We start from the raw sequence: 10016 nt of genomic DNA, 5'->3' as shown, positions 1-10016 counted from the left end.
AAGATAAAAGGTCAGTGTCAGGATAGTAGCACATTTTTCATTGCAAACAAGAAGGGAAGTAAGTGGTAGAGTAACAACTTCACTGAAAGGTAAAAATTATCAACATAGAATTTAAACTCCAGAAAATATCTTATAAAATGGAAGGTGAAATGTTTTTTGTATGTAGAAGCTAAAATAATTTCTCACCAGCAGACAAACCTATCAGAAATGTTAAAGAAAATCTTTCAAATAAAAGGACAATTACATCAGATAGAAATTAAATCTTCACAAAAGAATAAAGACTTAAACAGTAGTGGCAAGTGCATGTGTAAATATACAAGATTTTTTTCTTATATAATCCTTCTTATGAGACAGTGGCAGTTTAGAAAGATAATAGGAATGCAACATAAAATTTAAAACACACACAGAAGTTTAAGGTAGATAACACAAAGACTGGGGGGCTGGGTAAGGGAGCATACTATTGCAAGTATTCTTACTCTTTATGTGTAAAGAGGTATAATAACACTTAAAGATAGATTGTGATAAGTTAAAGATGTATGCTGTAAATTTTGAAGGAACCACTAATTAAAAAAAAATAATAACTGTAGTCAGTAAGCGAAAAATAAAAACAGAAAAAAAATACTCAATTTTAAAATGCAAGAACAGACAAAGAGCAAATAAAAGAAGGGACAAGTAGTAGTAGATTTAAACCTAACTTTTGGAAGTGGCCGGCTAGAGCAAGGGGCTGGGTGGGGACCAAGCTTGTCTGTGAGGTGGCAGCGATGGTGGCTTCCTGCCAGGCAGGTTCAGGCTTCAGGGGCCAGTGGCCACCATGATCCTGCTGGAGGTGAATAACTGCATCATTGAGGAGATGCTTGCACTCAAGTTTGAGAATGCAGCTGCCGGGAACAAACCAGAAGCTGTAGAAGTATCTTTTGCAGATTTTGATGGAGTCCTCTATCATATTTTGTAGGAGACAGGTAGAATAAAAGAAAAGCAGGCCCCCGCAAGGGCCACAAAAGAAACTTATAATTATTGATAACCTGGATGGTATAAGGCATGAGACTCTTGGAACAAGTCCAGAGGGAACAGTTCATAGTCTTGAAAATTAAATATGATCCTGGGGTCACAAAACTGACCCCAGACTGCTTCTCAACTGGCTTCTCAGAGTCACATGTTTTATGTAGCTGGTGGAAAATCTATAGATAAGAATATTAGTCTGAGTATTGATTTGCTATTGATTACTGTTTCTTAATTACTCAGTGATTAATGATCACTTTGTTCTTTGGCCCTGAAGGCCACATGAGTTATAGCTTAGCTCCCCGCATATTCTTTTCTTTGTGACTGAAAGTATAAAAAAGCTGGCTGGATTCAGTTTCGGCACCTTCACCTTGGAGCGGTGTTGGTCCCCTTATCCTTGCTTTTCACTGAATTCTTGTGTCTTGTTTCCCATTCTTTCACCGTATCGTGCTTTCAGAAACCCTGCTTGTCAAGCCAGTCTCGACAATATTTCAAATCCTAACGGAGACAAAATAAAAGTGACGGCCAGTTTTTCTTTGAAATTCTTCAAGGAACTTCAGGCACAAGGTGCTGATGAGTTATTAAAGGCGGTGTACGGAAGTTAAATCCAGAATCAGGATACAATGTCTCTTTGTTATATCACCTTGAAAATCTGCCTGCATCCAATGATTCCATCGTGCATCAGGCTGGCATGTTGAAACTAAACTGTTTTGCCTCTGTCTTTGAGAAATACTTCCAGTTCCAAGAAGAGAGCAAGGAAGGAGATAACAGGGCAGTTATCCATTACAGGGATGATGAGACCATGTATGTTTGAGTCAAAAAAGGGCAAAGTCACAGTAGTCTTCAGGACCATGTTTAAGGATGACGATGATGTGGTCATTGGAAAGGTTCATGTGGGGCAGAGCCAGCCCCACAGCCCCACAGGGCCTCTTCAACCACGCAGGAACCTCCCCTAGAGCTGAAAGATCCCGATGCTGCCGTGGGCCACAACATCGGCTACATTACCCCGAGCTGTTACCTCCCCAAACCAACGCCAGTGCTCAAGACAACACCATCAACTGATCCCCACGTGACCAAGATAACTTTATCCCAGAAATATAAGACTTATTTAACATTTGAAAAAAAAATAGCATGTAATTTATGTCATTTATGATAATAACTCCATTTGTGTGCCTCTGACTCAATCACAAGCACATAATGAACTGCTTCAATATTTAAGAAATTGGTTAAGACTAAACACAAACTGGAGCCCATTATACGGAGTGAAGTAAGCCAGAAAGATAAAGAACATTACAGCATACTAACACATATATATGGAATTTAGAAAGATGGTAAGGATAACCCTATATGCAAAACAGAAAAAGAGACACAGAAATACAGAACAGACTTTTGAACTCTGTGGGAGAAGGTGAGGGTGGGATGTTTCGAAAGAACAGCATGTATATTATCTATGGTGAAACAGATCACCAGCCCAGGTGGGATGCATGAGTCAAGTGCTCGGGCCTGGTGCACTGGGAGGACCCAGAGGAATAGGGTGAAGAGGGAGGTGGGAGGGGGGATCGGGATGGGGAATACGTGTAACTATATGGCTGATTCATATCAATGTATGACAAAACCCACTGAAATGTTGTGAAGTAATTAGCCTCCAACAAATAAAAAAAATTAAATTAAATTAAAAAAAAAAAAGACTAAACACTCTGCATCAACTAAGAAGTTGTATGTAAGTATATATCTTTCCTTACCATTCTTCAAAGTTTGAGAGTTATTTCAAACTAAAAATGAGACAAAGTTGGCTAAACACATATCTGTCTAGGGCACACAGCTATGAAAGCATAAATACCTCCTTGACATTTACTAGAAATTAAGACCATTGTCATACTCAATACTTTTTCCTATTGCTCTTGCTCTGTTTATGAGATTAAATGAAGTTAAGTGGTTTAAACTCATTTACTCTCTGATTATAATTTTTCCCTAGTTTCCTTAGAAATCATTTTCCAATCAATTCACCTCAACTCCTGCCTGGAATTTTTTTCTCTTTGGCTCTATAAATTTCTCTTACTGAACCACAGCTACCAGAAATCTAACTGTTCTTCCTTACCTACTATTACTATTATCAACCTCAGCATTTCAGCTTTCAACTTAACATAGTAGATGGTCCATTTCTGGTCCCTCAGTTTCTTAAAATAGTTAATATCAGTTACCTTTTCCTCTATTCCACCCTAAGAAAATACTTACGTGTTCATATTCCACTTTTCACCTTCAAAAATGATAACATCTGTCAAATGTATAATTTTTTGTATTCTGCTCTACTTTTATTCACCAAATTATTTTATTATCACTCATTTACTCAAGTAGTCTCACTTCAACATTTCTTCAATCTTCTCAAGACCTACAGTCCACTTAAGACTTTTCACTCATGTCCTCACCTCCCCCTAACTAGTTTAGAGTTTATGGTTCAGTGCCACAATCACTCTCCTATAAAGCTCTTAATTTTGTTACATCTTCTTCTCCTACCATATCCACTTGGAAACATCAAGTCTGAATTAGTTCTAAGTTTAACCTGACACAGACTTCCATCTGAAATTCCCAATGAATAACACAACCATGCTGATTTGTGTCACTAAAATGTATTTTATGAAGTCACAACTGGACATTTTATATTGTACAGGATTATGCTCCATTCCTTTATCAAATTTAGTTCTCTAGTGAGAGGGACAGTATTCTCACTCTTGGCAGAATACCAACATCCATGTCCCTTTTCAGATAATGAGATTTCCTTTTCTTTCATGTTCTTTTTTTCTAATTCTAATAACATTATTTTATTGTTATTTATATCATTAATCAGCTTCAAAGACCCTGGCTTTCTGTTGAAATTAGAATAAAATACAAAGTACTTATTATGCCTTACAGTATCTTTCAAGATCTAGCTCCTGCCTACCTACTAACCTATTTCTCTTAATGTCTCTAGTTTTTACTACACTGCAGTTACATACACATTGTTTATGTTGTTAATGCTGACTTTTTTCTCTTGATTCATCAGTTTAAAAAAAAAAGACTTGTTTTCCTAGAATCTCCAAAAGGGTCAATTTCTCCCATGATCATCACAAACTTATACACATGAAAATTTCAGATGTTTTCAATTCACTTGATAATTACTTTTATTATGCTTAATTTGTTATATATATTTGTCAGTGTATGCCTCTCCATACTCTTGAACCCTTCTGAAATATCTTTAGTAATCTTTGATAGTTTCTTTGTTTTCAGGTTTGACAAGATGTTTCAGATAGGTCCAGCCCTAGGCACAGGAGCATCCATTCATTCAAAAGTGCCCATTTTCTTCTTAGCAGAAAAATTACAGTAATTGTAGCAAGAGGTAGGTGGAACATTCTTGCTTAAGTTACCCTCCTCTATACTGAAATCTTTTAGAAAGTGGCCCAGACAATTCACCCTTAACAACATTTCCCTTGCCATTAAAAAGTGATAGGAATAGTTTACCTTAAGGACAACTGCTTCTCACCGTATGGCATCTTTCTCTTAATGTCTCAGTTCATAACAGATACTGAAGCCATGTGACAAATATCTTGTTAGTGACAAAGCAAGTCATGATCACATGGATCAGATGAATTCTCAGATCTCATCTGCTTTCACTGTATATTTGCATATACCTCAATTTGCTTCATAATGAGCTCTTACACAGTTCTCTTGTGTACTGTTGCTTCCACCATGACTGTATTTAAATTGAATACATTTGGAAGGAATATCTACAGATTGCATAGCCAGAAAAGGGAAAAAATAAAATAGTAAGCAGGCATTGATAAACTCAAGGAGAGTCAGATATTTAAGCCTGATTGGAAAACCTATCCAGGGAACTGTAATCCATTGATATGATTCTGAAGGCAAGAAAATGAGAGTGGTGGTTGTATTCAAGTATTGCTGCTGGTGGTGAGAATACTTCTTGATTATGTGTGTGGAGTGTAATGTATTTAAATTTTTCTATGATGTACAAAATTCTGGCTTAAAAACATATTAAAATATCTCAAAATGTTGAGGTTTGACAGAAAACAGAAAAATTCTGTAAAGCAATTATCCTTCAATAAAAAATAAATAAATTTAAAAAATAAAGCAACAACACAAAAAAGTCAAGTCTCTATCTAAGTGACACTTTAAACCAAAATTGTCAATTTTAGTATTTCTTAATATTTTGTTTTCTGTGCCTTTATCTACTGTCTTACAAAATGACTGCTCTTTTCTCATTTTTGCTTTAGTTTTATGTAGTTCTATTTGGAGAAGTCTTTTTTTAAAATGTATAAAGGATAAGTTATTTTATTTTCCTTCAGGCAATGTGATCTCTAGGCCCCCTTTTCCTCAAGCCTGCTTAGGGCCTTCACTCATTTATTGACCAGTTTTGCTCTTGTGTTGATCTTTAAAGTTTTTACATTTAGGTCAGAGATTTTCAGCCTTTGTTTAAATGGAACATATAATCACATCTCTGATCCACTGGGTTGTATTTGCTATGAATTATTTTGTTAAACATGAAATGAATAGAAAGGAATTTGCTTCAATATTTTGAAATCAATTTATACTCCATATTCAGATGTACTTTTTTCCCATGTAGTTTGTCTGTTAATGATAAAATAATATGTATTTATTTGGTAAGTAGATTAGTGTCATTAATACAATGGAATTTTTTCTTCTAGAAACATTTTTTTTATTTTTTAATCTCTATTGATATTTATTTTTTTTCCATTTATTTTTATTAGTTGGAGGCTAATTACTTTACAGTATTGTAGTGGTTTTTGTCATACATTGACATGAATCAGCCATGGATTTACATGTGTTCCCCATCCTGATCCCCCCTCCCACCTCCCTCTCTACCCGATCCCTCTGGGTCTTCCCAGTGCACCAGCCCTGAGCACTTGTCTCATGCATCCAACCTGGGTTGGTGATCTGTTTCACCCTTGATAAGAAACATTTTTTAAAAAGGAGAAACTTTAAAAGTTTTCTCAATTTATTTTACATGCCATTAAATGTCAAGAAGTATAATCTTTCAGGCTAGTTTGACTTCATTGTGTAAAGATCAAATAAATTTAAGAAATGTATCTTAATGCACAATGGACTGTTTTTCTTAAAAATCTACTGATGTCAAATGTACATGTGTTTCATAGTTGCAAGAGAATATGTCTTCAATCTGTCCACTAGAACTTGATCTCTGATTTTGTTCACTTTAGACAATAAAAGATTCTACAAACCATTTCATCAAAAAAGTATGTAAGGTTAGTGGTCATTCTATTTAGTGCATTGTAGCAATAACAATAATAAATCTTCTCAGTTTTTGTTTAAAACTCAAGCTTCTCTCCTCCCTTTGGGAGTGACTGCCTATAGTAGGGAAAAAAATGTGTAGATTCTCTGTTTTACCTACCTGAACACGTTTGCCATGTTTCCTCTGGCCGAAACTTAAAATTGATTCTCTCTCTCTCTCCCTCTCTCTCTTAGAGATGCTTCTTTGAGTTACTCAGTAAATTTTGTCATCATGAGGCTTTCTCTTCTCTACTTCCCTTGACACATGCGATGTATCTCCTCTTGCTAGACATTCAAGATTCCTCCCTCATTCCCTAAGCATTTGGTGATGCCCCGCCCCCAACTGCTTTCTGCTGAAGTCCACTTGCCTCTCCATTTGTCTCTCTTTGCAGTATGTAAACCAAATCTGGCCAAATTTCTTTTATGTAACAGTGCAGCAACTATGCCCCTTTGATCTACCATCAGTGGGAGTGCAGTTATTTTCAATTATACCCTGCTTTTCATTTAGCTGCCCAGCAGGCAGCTTCAGCTACAGCCTTTTGCCCTTTAAAATTCTCACTTGTGAGTCTGACCCTCATCCTGTGTGTCACCACACTGCTGAGAAGACAATCAAACTTGCTGAGCTATCTTTTTGAAGATTCTGTCACTAAGATTAAGGTCAGAAGACTACCATCCTACCCTAGTCCCCTTTGAGAGTTGGGACTCAGCATAGCTCTTGTCAAAGAAAGACTTGCTTTAATTCCCAACTTACCCCTGATTTTTCTAACTTCTCTGACAAGCTGGAGACAGATAGTCAGATTATAGCAGTAAAACAGATAAGTTCTTGCCCATCTCCTTAGCAAGTTAATGTGGTCTTGAACTTCATGTTAAAGTATGGATTTCATGGTGAGATAGAGATAAAGTAATATTGAGACAAAGTCTCAGTTTACATATTTTTGGTGTGTTTGTGTATGCATGCTCACATATATGTGTGTATATGACATGAAATATTCTGTTTGTATGTACCCTGCACCTGAGTTATCAAGCTGATACACAGTAAATATTAAATCACATATGAGAACATCCAACCACTGAAGAGATGCACTGCTTCCAGGGGCATTCTGTGCTTACAAACCCATGGGGCCTACGGACTTTTTCAGTGCCTTCTAGCACCACGCACAAGCAAAGGCGTCTGAGCTGGGCTTTTTGGCACATAAAAGGACAGAGAAGCCCAGGGAATGGGTCAATGTGCTGCAAATTAGTGATAACAGCGCACTTGACTTCAAATTCCAAGTCCTCCCCTCAGTGTAATATATAACAACTTCGCTTGAATTCTTTGGGAGGAAATCACAAACTAAGATATTATCTCCAAAAGTGAGTAATAATATCTACTCACAAATTGTTGTGAAGACTAAAATAATGATACAAGTATACTGTAGGATGAAAAGTGCAGCCTTCATGGTCATTATTATTACTTAGTTGCTGAGTTATATCTAACTCTGTGCAGCCCCATGGACTATAACCCAGCAGGCTCCTTCTATGCATGGAACGTCCCAGACAAGAAAACTTGAGTGTGCTGCCATTTCTTTCTCCATTATGGACATTCTTCCTTATATAGTATTATCAGATTAACATTTCTTATCTTCTTTTATTAAGCAGCTCCAGTGTTTTTTATTCCATGCCTATTAGGGCATTCCTAAATTTCTTAATCTAGTTTATAGACATTAACCTAAGAAATTTAGGAATGCATTAATAGGCTTGAAAAAAAAAAAAAAAACACTGGAGCTACTTAATAAAGGAAGATACAAAAATATTAATCTGATAACACTAAATGCGTGCATGCATGCTAAGGTGCAACATTATATAAGGCAGATTAAAGCAGGTACACACTGGAGGCCAAGAAAACAGTTAGGAAGCCATTATAACAGTCACTTGTATAATAACAAATGAGAAATAAATGGAAGTAGGAATTAGAGAGAAAGATAATATTCTATTTATTTATTGCAGGAGCTGAAAATACAATAGAGAACAGAATGCATAACATTTGTTACATAAATTGGTATTGTCAAAATGCTCACAATGTGTTTAAATCTATGTTTGAGCTATAGCTTGGAGAAGGAAATAGCAACCCACTCCATTATTCTTGCCTGGAGAATCCCGTGGACAGAGGAGCCTGGTGGGCTGCTGTCCATGGGGTCGCAGAGAGTTGGACATGACTGAAGCAACTTAGCATGCATGCATGCATTGGAGAAGGAAATGGCAACCCACTCCAATATTCTTGCCTGGAGAACCCCAGGGACAGAGGAGCTTGGTGGGCTGCTGTCTGTGGGGTCACACAGAGTTGGACATGACTGAAGCGACTTAGCAGCAGGAGCATGAGCAATAGCTAAGGGACTAAGTAAACACAGTCACTGTTCCCCAAATATCCCCTAGGCACTCTCCATTTCCAGATGTGTTTACAACTTCCCTGATGGCTCAGGGGTAAAGAATTCACTTGCAATCAAGAGACACAGTTTCAATCCTGGGGCTAGAAAGATCCCCTGGAAAAGGAAATGTCAACCCACTCCAGTATTCTTACCTGAAAACTCCCATGGACAGAGGAACCTAGTGGGCTACATACAGTCCATGGGGTCATAAAGCATTGGGACAACTGAACCACTGAACACACACAAATGCTAGAAACTGTAGTCTGGATCCGAGTCTCTCCCTGAGATCTTGTCACAGAAAGTGTTTGTTCAGTGCCAGGGTAGCTTGGATGTGTCCAGAATTTACTGCAACCAGCAGTAGCCCTAAACAATGTTATGGGAGAAATTGGTGGGTAAAGAACAGTCTTCCTTGCCCCTCCAGTGGGTTGACCCAGAAGTGTGTCCGAGGCAGGCTCTGGGCATTTCCAAGTGGGATTATGCCCAGGGTGCCATGCCAGTCATCTGCTCATTTAATGCAGCCAGTACTGACTTCCTTCCCGTTCTTATCTCACTTTCCTCATCTCCCTACCAGTGCGTTCTAAGGTTGCTTCTCAAATCAACTATTTGCATTCAAGTACTTATCTCGGAATAAACCTAAGCTGAGAAAACACGAGGGATGACATAACATGGTACTAATCTTGTGTCCGTATACACTGCTTGAGAAGTGAGAGTAACTTGTAGCTCCCTTTATTACATTTGGATGTTTACTCATCCCAATAGATTTTAATCTTCCTGGGGCAAAACCTATGTAATACTCACCTGTGGCTTCCTCTACAAGTGGCATATTGTGCTCAAGAAATATTTGTTGAAAGGACAAGCCAATAAAAAACTAAACAGTTTCTTTAATACAAGCACTGCTTTTTGTTGCTGTAATAAACTGATAACCTTTGCATTCAAACCTTCCGCACATGATTTTCCTGCCAGGTACACATACTTTATTCAGGAAATGGTCTTTATATTTTCTTTTGAATCTAGGCAATATTATTGTTATGCATATGTAGCAACATACCAAAACAAAACACACAAATGCCCAGAGTGAGGTTGAAAGCAGATTCATCATAGCCCTTTTTCTGTGGCCTTTAGTGTATATTGACAAAATCATAAGTTAAATGCCAGACTTTCAAATGTAAAGCAAAACAGTTTCTTATTACCAACTGAACAGTTGTTGTGTTATGCATTTCAGCCTGATAGTTCATTCCACAATGATTGGTTTACTGTTCTGTGCACACAGCTTCAGGAATATATCCTGATTCCAACAGGAAAACAAGGCTTACT

The 10016-nt window shown here is 37.3% G+C and overlaps 1 pseudogene; it reads left to right on the top strand.

Annotated features, from left to right (window-relative positions):
* Positions 1 to 811: 811 nt before the first annotated feature.
* On the top strand, positions 812 to 2061 carry LOC136163757 (actin-related protein 2/3 complex subunit 2-like; annotated as a pseudogene).
* The last annotated feature ends 7955 nt before the right edge of the window (positions 2062 to 10016 follow it).

Source organism: Muntiacus reevesi, chromosome 1 (genome assembly GCF_963930625.1).
Source record: "Muntiacus reevesi chromosome 1, mMunRee1.1, whole genome shotgun sequence".
Taxonomy (NCBI): Eukaryota; Metazoa; Chordata; class Mammalia; order Artiodactyla; family Cervidae; genus Muntiacus; species Muntiacus reevesi.
Note: the sequence above shows the minus strand (reverse complement) of the source record. Positions and strands in the feature narration are given on the sequence as shown.